Source organism: Simochromis diagramma, unplaced genomic scaffold (genome assembly GCF_900408965.1).
Source record: "Simochromis diagramma unplaced genomic scaffold, fSimDia1.1 OVJJ01000486.1, whole genome shotgun sequence".
Taxonomy (NCBI): Eukaryota; Metazoa; Chordata; class Actinopteri; order Cichliformes; family Cichlidae; genus Simochromis; species Simochromis diagramma.
Genome location: NW_024387047.1, coordinates 712312 through 730996, shown reverse-complemented (window position 1 = coordinate 730996; position 18685 = coordinate 712312). Strand labels below are relative to the sequence as shown.

Sequence of the window (18685 nt, the reverse complement as noted above, 5' to 3'; positions counted from 1 at the left end):
ACAATATGAATAATTAATAAGCTGTGATGCATATGTATAAACATTTCCATATCAAATAAATATCATATCTAGTGTTATGACTCGTTTTTTTAGTGCTTTGAATACTCAATTACTCATAAGGTTGTCTGATCATTTGCAGCGGGACAGTCTCTTGTGCATGTCGTGATCAAATGACAGCAGCTTTAGAGCACAGGAAAAGCTACACAGGTGAAAATAACAGCACTTGGAAATATACTAATTTGGAGATGTCCTCGCAAAGTTCAGAGAAGATCTGAACTCTGTGCTAAAAATATGAGAAGAACTTTTAGTCTAGTAATATAATTTGCAAATCTTCAGGCGATTATAAAACTCATGGAATACTGTATGAAGTAATAGCATGAAAGTCACTGCAACCAGAAACAGAAGAAATGTTAAATGTGTTTAGTTTTTCCCTTTAAACATGAGACTGTGAAAATCTGTGATTTGTGAAATTAGGCTATATGAGTATGAGCTACCCAGTTTAACAGTCTATTTGTCAGTATTGTGTGGATGGTGGCGTTTGTAGTCCACAATAAAAAAGTGAAGTCACTGTAGAGTCACAGTGAATGTTCAAACGTTAAATGATATATATGTATATGTATATGGTCAGGGAAAAAATTATTTGGGGCCCAGCTGATTTTCCTCCAAGCTCCTCCCGATTAGTTCTGAGCTGGTTCCACAGCACTCTCATTATCACTGAAAGATTGGTAGTTATTTTATGGTTCTTCCATTTGCGAATAATCACACCAACTGTTGTCACCTTTTCTGTCTATTCTACTTATTTCATTCATGAAAATGCGAATTCATTTTTTTACATTTTTTTTGTTAGTGTTCTGTCTCTCATTGTTCAAATAAACCTACCATTGAAATTATAGACTCATCATTTCCTTGTTAGTGGACAAACGTACAAATCAGCCGGGGTTCAAATACATTTTCCCTGACTGTATGATCTTGGTCCTTATCTATGTATGCCCTGTTCAAGTAGCCAACTTGTCATTAATAATTATCATTAATATGTTTTGGATTTTCATGTATTAAAAAGTTACTCTCTTTCCCCCTTGGTACTTCTCCAGCTTCTTGTCTTCCTTCTTCCTGTCATTTGGTATCGCTACGTCTATCACTACGGCCGTCTTCCTGTTTGTCCACTGTTTAGCCATCACCATTTTGTCTGTCTGTATCTGGAAGTGAGGCAAATACTGTTTGACTCACAATTTCGGAACAGATCACCTTGCCCTAGACAGGGTCACCGGGGGTTCCCGAGGGTGAGCACCTGTTGGCCTGGGGCTTAGTCCATGGGGCCCCTCTGGTCACAGCCTGAAAAAGGAACATGGGCCCACCCTCCTGTAGACCCACCACCCATAGGAGGCACCGTAGGGGTTTGGTGGGGAAGGAATCTGAGCTAGTGCCAGAGGTTGAGAGGTACTGACTAGATATAGTCGTGCTCACCTCAACGCATCATTTCGGCTCCAGAAGCTGTCTTCTGGAGAGGGGCTGGACCCTGGAGCTGCCCTTGGTGAGAGCCGCTGGGCTGGGGTGGGTATCGTAGTATCCCTTTGGTTTGCTGCCTGTATTTTGAAGTTTTTCCTGGGGGATGAGAGGGTTTGTTCCCTCACCTTTGGGTCTGAGAACTGTGCACTAAAAGATAGTTCAGAGTACCCGGCCTTCATGGAGACCCTCGGTGGGGTGCTTGAGGGCGCTCCACCTGGGGACTGTCGTCTTAGTGGGAGACTTGTTCATGTGGGAAACAACAGTAAGACCTGGAGGGGTGTGACTCGAAGGAACAGCCTCTGCCTTTGTCACTGATTTTTATCATAATTTTTATGGAAAGAATTTCTAGATGAAGCCAAATGCCAGAAGGCTTCCTCTTGGGCATTCTCTGATGTTGTTCTGTTGGCTTCATCAGGTGGTCACTTCCATCTTGCACTGGAACGGTTTGCAGACGAGTGTGAAGCAGCGGGAATGAGAATCAGTACCTCAAAGTCATGGTCTGTTTAAGTATCTCAGGGTCTTTTTCACAAGTAGGTAGAGTGGGAGATTGATAGATGGATTGGTGCTGCAGCTGCGGACACTGCACCAGTCTGTCATGGTGAAGAGGGAGATGAGTGCAAAAATGAAGCTCTCGATCTACTGGTCATTCTACATCCCCACCCTCACCTATGGTTATAAGCTTTGGGTAGTGAGTGAAAGAACAAGATCTACAAGGAAATGAGCTTTCTCGTAATGGTGGCTAGCCTTAACAAACACCATGTTTGAACATATTGAGTTCAGCCATCCAGGATGGGCTCAGAGTAGAGACGCTGCTCGATTGAAAGGGCCCTGATGAGGTGGTTTGGGCCTCTGATGAGGATGCCTCTTGGGCGCCTTCTCGGTGAGTCGTTTCAGGCATGTCCAACCAGGGGTCACCCAGGACACGCTGGAGAGATGATATCTCTCGGCTGGCCTGAGACACCTTGGTGTTCCCTGGACAAGCTGGAGGAGGTGGCCAGGCAGAGGGAGGTCTGGGCTTCTCGACTTAAGCTGCTGTCTTCCGCAATCCGGCCCCAAATAAGTGGAAGAAGATGGATGCATATACTGTATTTACTGTATTTTCCAGCCTGGTCTCCTTATTTCATCTGCATAGGGAGGTTATGAAATATGATTTACATCTCTTTATAGCATGTGTTGCATCATTTGTGCTGACATTGTTGTGTTATCCTCTAAACCAGGGGTTTTGTGGAATTGTTGTAAAATATAACGCAATTTGGACCTGTAAGTTACTCCACAATTAAGACAGCTATTTCTTTGGTAATTTATAATCGGTGTGGTTAGGAATTATTTAATTTGGTGAATAAATGGGAAAGCCATTCACTGAAGTGCAGTTTCTGAAGGATAGCATGATGTCAGTTGCTGATATTCTATGTCCAGAAAAAAAGAGGTTATTCAACAGCATTGGCCTGTCAGCAAACACTGTGGCAGAGCGGATTAAAAAACCTACATTTTTGGAAATATTTGTGGGTCTTTTATTTGTTTGTCTGTTTGCGTTTACTGTAACACCAGAATGGCGCTCCAATGAGAGTTTCCAACAGTGGCTCCCAGCTCTTTTGAATTTGAGACCCCTGCTTTAAACAGAGTTTCTTGGCTTTTCTCTTTTCTTTCTCTCTGCTCAGTTCTGCAGAGAATCTGCTGTTCATTATACTTATGACCAACAAGGGTAAAATAAAAAAGGTATATAGAAAGCTAGAAATCTACTTTATGTGTCCAGATAATGTGACACTTTAATATGTAATTAGCTTGATTCAATTGTTAAACCAATGTAGAATATTTTTAAATGTCCACTGTTCTATTAGGATTTCATGTACAAGATTTCCACATCACACTAAATTTCAGATTATATTATATTGTGTACAAGTGGAGACCTAATGGCCAAGTTGTCATTCGTGTTATACTTCTTTCAACTGTTGTTGCCAGTAACCATTATGAAATTAAAAACGATTCACAATTTTCAGAAGAACAGAACATATTCTCCTATATCTCTATGTGGTGTAAAATTCTGGAATAGTTTAAGTAAGAAACAAACAATTATAAAGAGACCACAGTGAGTGGTGTTAATCACAGGGTGTAAATGTCAGTGCGAAAATGCAGTTTCTTGTTTAGGTTTATGAAGTTTACATTGTTTACTTTATTGTGTGTACTGTGTGTGTACACTTGTGGATAGTTATATATGCATACTGTCTAATTATATACTGATGAAAAGTGCTTTGTAAATGATTACATATACAATAATACAGAGATAATCCCAAAAAGAAGATTACCCCTTATAAGTGAGCATTTGGCGACAGTGGGACAGAAAAACTCAACAGTACTTAACTGTTAGAAACGTCTCCCAGAACCAGGCTCAGGGAGGGGCAGCCATTTGCTGCAACTGTAACAAACTTCTTCTGCGTGGTAGAAAAAAAATTAAAAATAAACACAACAGACTCACTTATACGACAAGTACAAAGGACATAAACGTACTATTGTCCTTATACTTTACAGGAGTCTGAGTGAGAGTCACAAAATAAGTGTCATCTTCATGGTAAATTTTTTGAAAGGGTAAATTTTAACTCAAACCACAATCCTTCCCTTAATTGAACCAAATGGCTTTTAGTGCCTAAACACTGCCAAGTATTTTCGCTGAGTTATCAGTGAGTGAAAACAAATCGAAGTTTGAAACCAAAACTTTCAAACAGTATTCAAACCACGGTCACGTGACTTGCTACCATTCTACCATGTAATCGGTGGTCTGATTTGGAGTCCAAGATCTCATCCCTTAGACTCTCCAAGCGATTTAACTTCCAGGCCTTTCAACATTTGGATCCCATTACAGCTAGACAGGTGGGCGCTGGGGGAGGCTTTCCTGTACTTTCACACCCCCTCACATTTTTTTTAAAACTCAGACATCCATTCTTCTTCTCACTGATCTCTTTCTTAATCCCTTATTTATTTATTTATTTTTTAATTCACATTATTTATCTTGTGTGACCTTTCTCTTTTTGTTCCCTCATTCTTTCCCTCTACTCTCCTTTCCTTATTTATGTCACAAACACACTATCCATCTTTTCATACTGTTACTTTCTGTGGTCCTTTCAATTTATTCCCCTTACTTTTCTCTTTTACTTCTCTCCTCTCTTGTCTCACAAACTGCAACTTACTTTTGACTCGCACATTTCTCTCTCTCCCTACTCTCACTTTACTTCTTTGAGCTTAGCCTCGATTGACTTCTTTGTTTTTTCTTGGCAATTTTGTTAAAATGTTAAAAACTGACCCTCCAAACCACCCTGTGTGCACTTTTCGGCCTTTAAAGCTTTCCTCTCTTTGTTTACGTCTGTAACCTCTATACCTATCACTCTTTGGCTTTCCATCAAGGCACACACACACACATACACTTTGGCCCAATGCCCATACACACATTTGGACCTGGCTGCATGCTTCTCAGTGTCTGGGGCCTTACTCTGTGTTTGTGTGCGCGCATATGTGTGTGTGTGTGTGTGTGTGCGCGCGCGTGCATGTGTGTGTGTGTGCCTGCGTGTGTCTGTTTGCATGTGTTTCTGAGGCCAGTTAAAAGCCAGGATTTGGCAGGACTGAAACTTCATGTTCTACTCTGTTCCACCCTCTAGACCTACATGAAGACAAGGTTATCATGTTCCCCCATCTGTGCCAGACACACACACACACACACACACACACACACACACAAATATGCATGAATGTACATGCAGTTTCTGTCCCTTTGCCTCCCACTTACATACGTAACTTTGTCTTGAGGGCTGGAGGTGTGTGTGTGTGCATGTGTGTGCGTGTGTGTGCGTGTGTGTGTGCATGTGTGTGTGTGTGTGTGTGCATGTGTGTGTGTGTGTGTAAGTATGTAAGTATGTAAGTATGTGAGTCGGGGGTAAGAGACAAAGGATGCTACAACCCTGCCTTCTGCTGGCCAGTGAGCAGGTCATACATGTACATGGTTAAAGAAGACATCATCCAGCGTGGAATGGCTGAGGAATAGAAAAGCTTGTATTTAGTTTAAATAACACAAAGAGACAATGACATGTTCATGTCACCCTTTAGGTGAGTCAGCAACTGAAGCACAAACAATTCTTTGAGATGTGTGATTCCACAACTAAAGTTACAATCACATTAATTATCAGCGATATAAGTAAAAAAATGCTGCTGTCATCACTTTCAGTGATAATTCAAATTCCATTCATTCATCAATTTGCTATATATAACCACTTGTGTTTGCAAAGAAAATCTCCCAGAATGCACTTGGGGAAGGTGCTACCACCCTGTTGTATGGTTAAAAGACACACATACATTTACACCTACAGACAATTTAGAGTTTGCACTTGATCTGTGATGAAACTGGGCCTGAACGCAAAGCCTAAATGAGCTATTTTCACCAAATATGATATTTAACATTTTTTTTGCATTTTATTTATATTGTTTTTTTAGATCACCATGTATATTTTTGTTTATTCCTTTACGCTTTACTAAAAGAGAAATAAGTGTCTTTTAAATCAAATGGCATCCATAATGATGACACAAGCCAGCTCTGCAAAAAAAAAAAGTGCATAAATTAAGCGAAATCAACATTTGATTGACAGTCTTAATAAAATGATCATAAACTGGTGTCCAAAGTTTGCAAACTTGAAAGCAGCAGCTCTAGTAGTTTGCCTAGCTGTCGCCTGAACTAGTCAGTATATTTCAAAATTTCCTTGTATTTTCAGATGACTTTGTTTAGCAGATTGTTTCTGCAACTAGGGCCTTAACCTAAGCTTTTTAGCCAACCTCAGTGACCTCAGTCACCTTGTAACCTTACGTCATTGCATTTCTGGCATTCAAACTGACACAACAAAGAAAATATCTCACATTATTGACAACACATATAGAGATTTAAGAGACATGAAGCTCAAAATAACGAAACGCCATAAACATAACCAGATACAGAAATATGTTACAGAAGTTGCATCTCTTAAGATGCAGTATATTTTGCTGCCAGCGCCTCTGAAACATCTACATCTCCTCTAGGAAAACTATCTGCTGAAGAATATCATCTGATTTGAAAACATCATCTAACAAAAGGAACAAAGTGGACCCATTGTAACAGGATCTTCCCAGCTTCCAATCATTTAATAACGCATTAACTACGGACAATTTCACACTTCTCTGTGGATTTTCTGAAAGTGAAAGTGAGCTCAGTTGGTTATATTGCTTGATATGTTGCTTAGCAGATAAAGTACAATTAGATTTGTAATACAAACCCTGCATTTTATTGTACTTTACTTCTTCCCTGAGTAGGTGATCTTTCTTTTCTCCAAAGACTTGAAATTTAGCAAAAATGATTTTGGGTGAACTGGATACGTGTTCAGAATCTGAGCTTAACCACTACCCAAAGTTGAAATGGTGCAAACTATTTTCAGATACAAATCCACAGCAGTGACAGTTCTTCAGTTTGTAATGTGAATGCACATGAATCAGAGTGGTTACATACAACTATTTGTTACTTTTCTGTCACATATAGACAGAAAATTTAAACCCAGTTTAGACGTTTAGGCACATACACTGAAAAGAGTATGATGCACATAGTTATGCAAGACTGTGACAGACCAAAGCCTTCAATTCTTTAGCAAACAGTAGCTTGGATGTTAGCAAGTTTATTCGTTTCATAGAAGAAATTTGCAAAGTCCCAAATCTGACTTGTTACTGTTATGTCAGTGTTCTTACATATTTTTTTTTCACCTTTCATTTCACATACTCATAGTTACATCAAATTAATGATTAATTTCATTTAGCACCTTTTTAGTGCCTTTTGTCTGAAAAGTGTGGTGAGCTGTCACTTCATCTAATCTGCCATGTAAAAGGCACATTTAACTCGTGCACACTCACAAATCGAGTGAAGACTCAATTTTTAACACTATTATAAAATTAGAAGAAAAAAATTCTAATTAACCTGAAGCACTCGCACATATACCATATACTGTAAAATATGTAACCTTTGACTGTCAAATTAGTGTTGCAACATAATTTTCCAATTAACAAAGCTTTCTAAAAGCTGATTAAACTATCAATCTCGCACCTCTTCCCCTCTCAAAGGAATAATAGATGAGAATAACTATATTTCCAAGCAAGCTATGGTGAGAGGAAACATCTGTAGCCTCTATTGTTGCATTGCCTCTTTCTAATCACATCTTTCCAGAGAATAAGTGAAAAAGAAATAAAGGGATGGTAAAAGAGAGAGTAGAGGAGGTGAATAAAGACAGAGATGAAGTGATAATAACTATGATAGAAGGGACAGAGAGGAGAGATAAATATAGCATATGAAGAGAAGAGAGCACTGATTAGACCTGGCTCAGGAGATGTCATTGTTAATTACCACTCCCTCACCCACCTGCACCGCACACACGCAGACCAGGGATACATAGTATACATGAATGTAACATGTTGGAAGATCACACCCACGTGGACAAAAAAAAAATACAGAAATAATGAAGCTGTGGGGGCATGCAGAAAGACTTTTGCATAGACACTGAAAGTCGCTAAAAGTCTTCTGTATAGGAGGTAAAATGGGTCATGTTTTCCATCACATAGTTAATACGAACATTATTATCATGTTACCTACTGTGTATGTAAACTGAAATGAAATTAGACGTGATCTACCCAGATGTAAAGTGGGAGGAGTCACTTATTTCTGCATTTGACTATAGACGGTGTTTTAAGTGTTTTATGTAACAAAGAGAATAAATTGCTGTTTTTCTTACTTTTTCAATTCCATTTACATGACACATTCGTTGTGTGAGCTACATTATCACCACTAAGTCATGTGATCTAGGTAAGGGTCTTTTGTGAAGTTCAGAGGCTCCAAGAGGATAATTAAAAGCATAACGGATTTAAAATTTCAAAAAAATGCACTTTCACTAAAATTTTATACAGGGCACCTTAAAATGTTCTTGCTTACTTTTGCTCTCCCTTCCATTTTACCACACTGCACAATTCAAAGCCTGTTAGCCACATTAGCCAACCCTGCTTCAGCGCTCAAACGGCCCAAAGAAACCCAACGGAGTCTCAGGCCTTTCTCAAGCTGTGAATGAAATAGCTTTGCAATTTGTCCTGGCAGAAAACAGCATTTTGATCTTAATGAATGGCAAATGGCTACCATTAGAAGTGAGAGGGATTATTGGGAGGGGGTGGTTTATGGCAAATGCCTGCGTGTGTGTGCATGTGTGTGAGCATGAGTCTGTGTATTTGTTTGGCATTTTTAGAAGGGTCTGCTCTGATCCTTCATTAAAAGGCTCACTGCAGGACCTCTTCATGGGACCCTCAAAGAGATGGGCCATGTTTAGAAGGAATTTTAATAAATCTCCAGCACACACACTGTTGCACAGAATCATTGCTGGGATATGTGTGTGTGTGTGTGTGTGTATGCATTGCTTCTTTATATGACATTGGTTGCACTGAACAGCAAGAACAAGATGGCATCCTGCCCAACCTTATGCATGTGTGTATCTATATCTATAGGTCTGTGTGTGTACTAATGACCAGCATGTGCTAATTACTGTCTCTATAGGTAGAATGTACTCTGTGCTCTCATGCTGTTCTTCTCAGCCAATCACTGCACAGTATTGACATCCCCCTTAATTGCATTAAACAAGGCTTGGTGATTGGCTTATACTGCAGAGGCAAAGAAAAAAAAACTAATTCACTGACAGCTGGTTCATGGACCCACTGTATGTGTGTGTCTGTGTGTGTGTGATAATACTACCACCACTACTACTACTACTGCTGCTTCTACCAGGAGGGAATGCACTTCTGGACTAAGGGCCATTGCTCACACAAAGAAAACTAGACAAAGTAAACTTACCAATCAACTGGCAAACTGCTGCTTTTGATAGCGAATCTTTATACAGTACAGTAATAGCCCAGTGGTTCCCAAACTGGAACTTGGCACCGATGGAATGATTTTATCTGCCATTCATTTTAGATGTAGTTAGATGTAGGATAGCTAAAGCCGTAAATGCAAAGATTTAAAACTGCAGCAGCGCATCAGTTTTCCTCTTTCACAAACATGATGAACAAAGACAAAGATTTGGGTAACATACTGCAGGGTGGTATCCTGGACTTTTGGCAATATACCACAGTTAGGTCCATATATATTTAGACACTGACACACGTTTTGTATTTTACATGTTCACTAAAACATGTTCCAATTATAGTTATATAATAGACATGGATATAATGTTTAGATTCTCAGCTTTCATTTGAGCTCCTTAACATGTCCCGCCCTCTTTTTAAATGGACCAAAAGTAATTGGACAACTGACTTAAAGGCTATTTCTTTGGCAGGTATGGACAGTTCCTTCATTATGTAATCACAAGCTATCCTTAAACAGAGAAAAAACCCATCCAAGAAATCACTACAATATTAGGTACGGCAAAACCTATAGTTTGGTACATCCTGAGCATGAAAGAAAGCACTGGTGAACTCAGCAACACAAAAAGATCTGGATGTCCGCAGATGACAACAGTTGTGGAAAACAGCCAACCAAGTGCACTCTCCACTCTCTCCACACTCTCCAGGAAGTAGGCAATCAATATCCAAGTCTACCATATGGAGAAGACTGTATGAAGGTAAAGACAGAAGGTCCACTGCATGAGTTGTAAGCTACCTATAGGCCCCAAGAACAGAAAGGATAGATTGGACTTTGCTATGAAAATCTAAGCCAGCACAGTTCTGGAAAAACATTCTTTGGAACCACGATCAACCTCTACCAGAATGACGGCGAGAAAAAAGTATGGAGAAGGCGTGGAACAGCTCATGATCCAAAGCGTGCCACATCATCTGTAAAACACGACAGAGGCAGGTTAATGGTTTGCGTGTGCATGGCTGCCAGTGGCACTGGGACATTTGTGTTTATTGATGATGTGACACAGGACAGAAGCAGACGAATGAATTCTGAGGTATTCAGAGGCATACAGTCAAATTGATTGGGTGACGTTTCATAATACAGATGGACAATGACCCAAAACACACAGCAAAAGCAACCCAGGAGTTAGTAAAGAAGTGAAGTACATCAGCAAAGGGTTTTCAACCAAGTATTAAAAGTGAACATTTTATTTTGAGTTATTTAATTTGTCCAATTACTTTCAAGCTGGAATGAAGGGATTCTATTAAAAAAACTCTTTAGTTACGTATGTTTATGCAGTCTTTTTGTTCAGTCCACTGGATTAAAGCTGAAAGTCTGCACTTCAGCTGCATCTGTGTTGTTTTATTTAAAATTCATTGTGGTAATGGCGATTAGAAAAAAGTCAAAATATTCATGGACTTAACTGTAACCCCAGCAAAAGAAAAGCTGTACTGTTTCCTGGGGGCAAATCATGTGTACGCGTCTAACCTTACTGCTGAAGGAGAGTACTCCTGATGGGTTCACTTCCAAACTTATCCTGCATTTCTAAGGTCCAATCACAACTTAAATAGTTGTGATTGGACCTCATATGCAGAATATTTTCATCTGGTGTTTATTCATGTATTCATTAGAATCTAAATTGATTCTTCTAAGAATCTAAATACTAAAAAGTTTTTGTCCTGGTGCATTAGTTTTTATTTGGTTGTTGTCCTGTTTCTGTCAGAATCTTTTTTTTTAAAGTGGTCAGTGAAGTTAACCCTGCCTTGAAGCAAGCTATGGTTCCCTGGAACTGGAGTGAATGTGATTATTGTGTTTGATTTGACAATTCAAGCTCTGAGTTTTGGATAAATGCTGAATTGTAACTGCACATGAAAAAAAGAATATGTTATGCAAAAATGATGGATTTTACACATTATCCTGTTTGTGTGAAAAATACCCTTAAATGGAATTTGGAGCAAAAAGGGAGATAAAAATAAAAAACAAACAAGCAGAAGATTCACATTTGAAAATGCACACTGTAGGACACACTTTGTCTGTCATCCAACCCCAGGACATTTTCTGCCATATCAAAAGGCTCGCTGCAAGTGTGGATTTAAAGACATCTCATCACTTTCTTCTTCGTTTTTTTAACAAAATGAAATGAGTGTTGATGAAAGGCAGCCATTTTGTTATTTGCATTGGAATGCGTTCTCCTTTCCAGACTTCTCCTAAACTCGGCTGTGGCTGGAAGCTGCATTCAGTTTTGTATTTTGGGGTTTTTTTTTCATGCCACACTCCCACCCTTTGTCTTTCCTCTCTCTTCTTGTGATCTTCCCACAACAGCACTCTGTGTCATTCCTGTTTGATGTGCAGAGAATGAATAAAGCAGTCTGTAATATCTACATAAGAGTCTCCTGTTTAGATATGCCAAGAATGAAATCCAGGCACCAAACTGCAAAGACATTCTAAAATGTGCATATGTGAATATATGCATGCACATACATATAAACAACACACACCAAAAGAAAATAGACTTTTTTTTTGCTTTTTTTTTGCTTTGTGATCACTTGCAAATGACCAAAAGGTTGACCAAAAGGTTGACCACCAGGCAACCTTTTGGACAGGTTGCCTGGTGGGAAGAAACCAGTCTCCAGACTATCACAATCTGACTTAAACTGACTGCAATCACCCTCAAAGATTTTGGACAAGGTATAGAAATAATTATGGAGCTATGGAGGTTGCGTAAGTAACCGGGTGTAGAAGCTTGGCTAAATCAAACATGAGGAACATAAAGAATGCGATTTAGATGCCAGATACGCCGGGGTCTGGGTTAACAATGGTGCTGTTGACCAACAGGGTGCCAGTGTAAACTGTGCTGAAATTTCCTTTGTTGTTGCCCATAGACAGACAAAGAAGAAAGTGGAAGGCATGCGGTGTAGCTCAGGAGGTGGAGCGGTCCATCTACTAATCAGAGAGTTCAAATCACATGGTTGGTGATGCAATCCCTGATGCTTCAGTCTGCAGCCAGCGAGATACCGAAGGCCAAGTTGCTCTCCAGTGCATCCATCAGAGTGTGAATGTTAGATAGAAAACAGTTAGGTAAAGCGCAAAAAAAGAACTTTTATGAATGAGGCATGTTGCAAAGAACACTTTGAATTTTCAGTTAGAGCAGAAAAAGTCTACATAAGAACAAGCTAGGTTAATAAGAGCTTGTTCTTATAAGTTAATAAGTCTTCATACTGAGAAAGACCACTGTAGGTGTGATGTTTGCTTTGCAAGTGTTTATTTGTTATACCCAGTTTTGGGGAGTAATGGAATACATGTACCGCCGTTACGTATTTAAAATACAAAATATGAGTAACTGTATTCCGTTACAGTTACTGTTTTAAAATGTGGTATTCAGAATACAGTTACCACGACAGTATTTTCCTGTTTCATAAGGCTATGAACTCTATATTTTTGGTTTCCATGCCGGTGGAAACCCAAACAAAACACGCATTAAGAGGCTCTCATGTCTGTGTCTCAATCTTCCGGCCCACGTCAACTCTACTTGCGGCCCGCATAATAATGTGAAGAAATATTTTTAAAAATTATTAACAAAAATGATTTAATATGAAGGCAATAGGCAAAGTGTTACAGGCATAGCCCTATAAAATATAGCCTCATGGGCAGTGTAGCCTGTGCTGCAGGGAGAATGGACTGTCATACCCGTTATGTGTCTGTGAGCACCAGGGAGGGAGAATAGTAAGAGATGTCGCCGACCAGAAACAGGAGTTGGAAGCATGTAAATATATAATATATATATACAAAGTTGACCCAGACAACAAGGTAAAGCTAGTTTTCAGCTACAAGCCCAACACGGAACCCGACGTTAGCCAGAGGTCTCTTTACGGTTTTATGCCTTTACGGTTCGGAGCCGCGGAGCTGTTTTATATTCGCGCAAAATAGTTTTCTATAAGAGATCACTGCAAAAAGTGCAGCCTTACCTTTTTTCCACCCTAATGTTACTCATTTTATATTAAGATTTAAAAATCTAGTTGGTATTGGTATGGCGAATAACCTTCAGTAAAAGTAATAAATCACACAGCAATAGTACATTCATGTAGTTGTAAAAAAGCATGATAATATATTAAGTAATCCAAAGTATTCAGAATACGTTACTTTCATTGAGTAACGTAACAGAATACGTTACAAAATACATTTTGGGGCATGTATTCTGTAATCTGTAGTGGAATACATTTTAAAAGTAAGGGGGTAGTATGAGAGTTATACCCCCTCATTTAATAGTAGCTGTGTACGCTCAGGTTTGGGTACGCGATAAGTAGCATAATAATAAGGATCTCTAAATTAATATCTGGAAGCTTCAGAAATTCTAAAGACATGGTCCGTTGCGTTAGAAGCCCAACTCTTCCACTAAACAACAGAGATTTTGAAACGATGGTTAAAGACTGAGTAGCACATTATAACTCAAAAATATTTCAGCGACTACCTGAAATCACACTTTGTAATTCAGCTGATCTATGTTCATCCTGTAAACGTGTACCTTTTCATTGCAACAGTAAACATCTGGCAAACGTTTGTAGCTGCAAAGATGCAAACATTTATCAAAGTACAACATAGCTCATGAACCAGTTAGAAGCAGTTCAAAATCTGGAAAATGTCTCTCTGTGAAGTTTGACTGGAACTTTTTTTATTTAAAATGCAGAGACATTTAGGGTCACAAACTAGAAAGCAATTAATGTGCTTCCCTTCTTATATGCATCCACAGAGAAAGCTGACTGAAGGGATTGATAACTCTTTGAACTGAGCCCCACTACAAAGCACCCACAACGTGTGTGTTGACTCAAAATCCTCCAAAATGGTTTCAATGAACACAAAACAACCGAGGGACACTTTGGCACCATCGCTTGTTTAGATGTGATATGTTCAGATGTACATATAAAATGATAATAATATTTAAGCAATCAACTTATTTATTTGACAATAATGTTTCATGAAACATGAGCAAAAAGCATCTATGCTAAGCTGTGACATACTGAGAGAAATACTAACTTTCTAACAACTGTTCTTGTCTTGTATTTTATTGTGATTGGCTTCTACCCCTTTTTTGTGGAAATTTTATCTAGTTGGCAAATCCAAATGCAAATCTTATAACAAATTTTAAGGTCAAAATCCATGCAAGAGAGCTGATTTACTTTTTAAACCAATCTTTATTGAGTATGTGGCTCAAGTGCAACTTGACTCTGATCCTACCCTTGTGGCTTGCTACCAACTTTTTCCTTAACTTACTTATGGAAATCACTCCCCTATAGTTCTTCCTGAGGTCTAGAAGGAGGCTGGTGGCTGAAACAAAGCACGGTCTCTATTTGTGCATTTCCAGACTCACCAGCACTGTCCATTGACTGTCCTCGCTCCACGCCACACAGAGAAGGCATGGAGGCTGTGGTGTTGGAGGGGTTGTCGGTGGAAATCAGAGGGATCCAAGGGGAAATTAACCAGCACTTAGCTCCACACATGCACACCAGGCCTAGCTAGGAGACAGAGCTTCAGATCCAAGCATGGAGAACATGAAAGAGGCACCATCTCTGCTGCCGAAGGGAGGAAATTCTCCCTCACCCCCTCTTTCACTATTGGTCTTTCGCAGTCTCTTAATCTTACTTGCATTTGCTCCCTGTCCTCATCTTTCAGTCTGCCTTCTTCCACTCGCCTTGTCTGCCTCTCTGTCTCCTTTCTAAGGAGGTTTTTGAGCATGCATGTGTGTTTGCACAAAAGTGTTGTTGAAAGCTTTTATTTTTCTTTCTTTTCTTTTCTTTTCTTTTTTGGTCAAACAAAATGTCCAACAAACATCAAACGTGTGGTGGAAAGGGAGATGTTTGGAGGGGGGCAAAGAAGAAAAATACACTATACAGTGAACAGGCTTCACAAAGGGTAGCCCTTTGACTAACATCCCGGGGACATAGTTTTATTCTCACACATACACACAGACTCATAGGTCCCCTATGAGTCAGGGGTCACTGCATTTACAAGGCACTTGGTGTACAGTGACATCATAACAGCCCCCCAGTAAAAAGAGAGGGCTGGGGGGAGGGGGGCTGAGATAGACACGATTTAGAGGTGCAATAATGGCCAAAACATTTGACATAAGATTATATATAACAGTGCAGAAATAATGGCTGAGAACCAGTATTTTTGCACTGTTAAGTATTACTGAGTGGTACTAAATGAAAGACAACAGTACAAACGTCTTGATGCAAGCTCAATCATCCAGGTAAGTAAATCTCCAAATGTTGATTCTGTTCATCTGGACGTAGCGTTTTGTGGGAGAAACGTTTCGCCACCCATCCAAGTGACTTCTTCAGTCTCAGCTGACTGCAGGTTTCCCCAATCTTATAAACAGTACATTTGCAAAATGACTGAAACCAGCCCACTGAAGGAACAATGGGCTGGGAGGTCAGTTCCTTAATCATAATTATGCAAATTCTCATGACCATTGATCAACAACCACTGACCAAAACCCACTGATCAAAGACCACTGATCAATGGCCATGAGTACCATTCACAGAGAGTTGGGGAATGGCTGCAATCACAGCATTGTAAGATGGCGAAAGATGTATCCTTAGGCCCCCTCCTTGATTCAGAGATGGTCTTTCCCTTTTCACTTAAATGGCCTCCTTGACTCCGCGCTCAAACCAGCGTTCCTCCCTGTCCAGGATGTGTACATCCTCATCATTGAAAGAGTGTCCACTGGCCTGTAGGTGTAAATAGACTGCAGAGTCTGCAGACTTCAAGCAACTTAAAGAAGTCCAGACGCTTTTCTTTCCAAGCTCCTTAGACATCAAGGGAGATATGGCTTCTTTTTGTTTCTAAACTTTTACAAGACTGGACTTCTTTTTCAAACTACTGTAGATCAACTTTCGATAACATCTTATAAGGGGGAAATCTAGCACTGGAACGACCGGTCATCTTAATGTGCATCCAATAGAAATCTGGATATTCTGGGTATTTTCACACACTTAGCAAAACGCCTCCTCACCCATGAAGATAATGAAGTATCCGCTGATTCTAACATATGTAAGCTTTAGTTGTTTCAACTTCATTTACTTTCTTAGTTTTAATTGGCAGAACTCAGTTACATCGTCAGCATCTAAGCACACTTTACAGGCCACAACATATTAAATGCTTTTTCAAGTTGAGAGGCTGTAAGTGGAAACAAAACTATCATGTAACTTATTTTTAAAGTACACAGAAGATTCCATGACTAATTAATCAAACTAGGTTCAGAAAAAAGGAGTGTCTTTAGTGGGAGTAAATTTGTATGCTTGACTCTTGAGCCACAATCAAGAGTTGGGAGTTCGCCTTGTAATCGGAAGGTTGCCGGTTCAAGCCCCGGCTTGGACAGTCGATCATTGTGTCCTTGGGCAAGACACTTCACCCGTTACCTACTGGTAGTGGTCAGAGGGCCCGGTGGCGCCAGTGTCCGGCAGCCTCACCTCTGTCGGTGCGCCCCAGGGTGGCTGTGGCTACAATGTAGCTTGCTATCACCAGTGTGTGAATGGGTGGATGACTGGTTGTGTAAAGCATTTTGGGGTCCTTAGGGACTAGAAAAGTGCTATACAAATACAGGCCATTTTAAAAAATAGACAGTGGTGGAGCCAGAACATTTTGACAGGGATGCTCAGGGCTAACCTACAATGCGATTTTCCTTTTAGCCGTATCAGAGCCATATGAGAGCGGTGACCAGACAGCTTGTAGCCACTTCTTGCAACCGGAGTCTCTGCCCCCGACAGCCAACACTTTCAAGCAAATAGAAGGAAACGCATGGGATACTTTTACTATAACAATGAAGGCATAACCTTGTGTATTTGTACTAAATAGCAAATAAATAACAGGTTGAGAGAACTTCAGGATCTTGGTTTACATTTTCTGTTTTTCTCATTGTTTATGACACCCCCCTCTTTCCTCTCGCTCTCCTCCCCTTCCCTCCCCTCCCCTCTCTCTCTGCAAGCCCACAGCCCAGCAGTAATTCTGTGTTTATCAACTCTTTATTATGGCCCTTCGCATCATCATTTACAATGGTAGCATCTGCTCATTGCCTAGCCTGAGCATGGGGCAAATTGCTTTTATAGGGAAAAAACAGCCAACGAGGGGACTCACACACGAACACTCACACACACACATGCACACACACACATGCGCCCATGTGCACACACACAGACAGCAGTAGCCGTGCACAAACCCAGACACCCGGCCTTTTTGCAGCGGTTGTTAACTCTCATGGCAGAATCACACACAAACACTTCTTCTAACAGGATCAAATGATTAGCCGGCCACCATCGGTGAATCAAAATGAGTCCCAAACCCAATGAGGGAGCAGTTTTGATTTTCCTTCTATTTTTTTTAAACATCTACCTGACGCCGCAGTGTGAAAAACAAATATCACATCTGGCCTCGGAGCGCTAATTTCTGTGTTTGGTTCGGTCTAATTTAGCCACTACAGCAACATGGGAAACAGTGGGGAAGCAGAAAATGGCAAGACATCCTGTCTTTGTTGTTCGCATTTAACACATTAGCGCTCCCTAAATGATGGGGACGAGGAGATGGTGAGGTGAACGTGTGGAGGAAAGAAAAATTAAAGCAGTGCTTGTTAAGAGCCATCCTTCCAATTATGAAAAGCTTCATCTTGCAGGGAAGTGGAGTGCGAAGGCAGCAGTTTGGTTTTGTACAGATGTTTATGTATAATTGACATGACAACTGAATGTGAACTGCACTGAGGAAAATGTGATGAAAACACGCTAGCTGATGTGATGGATGAGAAGATATTCCATGAAATGCTGCTAATAAAGGAACCCTGAAGTGTCTTTTGTTTTTTAATTTATTTTCAAGGTTATTTCTTGAGGAATTAAGATTGCTCTTTATAAACACCATAAATAAATAAGACAATGGTAGAAGACTATTGATAGCCTCTGTTGAAACTTGCAATAAATTGTAAGGTCCCCAGGTTTACCAAGTGATCATTATGTCCCTGAACATAATGATTGAAAATGTATAACCACTAGCATCATCTCCTCAAGAGGGCTATATGGTGTTTCTGTTTCTCGGGTTTGACTTGAATTATATAACAATTTATGAATCAGAAAAAGGTCAAAATACAGATTAAAGAATGTAAAACATTATATAAGAAGCAAAAAAGGTTTATTCTACCTCAAGTCACCAAAAACTCACATTTCACACTTACCATTCCAGTTTAATTTCGAATTTGCCAAAATTAGTTTAGTA

At 39.9% G+C, this 18685-nt stretch overlaps 1 long non-coding RNA gene across 3 annotated transcripts in view; it reads right to left on the bottom strand.

Moving 5' to 3' along the window:
- LOC120741739 overlaps positions 1-18685 on the bottom strand; it is a 431134-nt gene that overhangs the window by 209970 nt on the left and 202479 nt on the right. The window contains exon 8 of one of the 3 annotated variants that reach the window (XR_005697679.1): positions 3866-3935. The exons of 1 other annotated variant lie outside the window; for it this stretch is intronic. This is a non-coding gene — a long non-coding RNA (uncharacterized LOC120741739). Of the gene's footprint in view, positions 1-660; positions 3936-18685 lie in introns of those variants that run through there. One more of the 3 variants, XR_005697677.1, reaches the window with a different exon arrangement.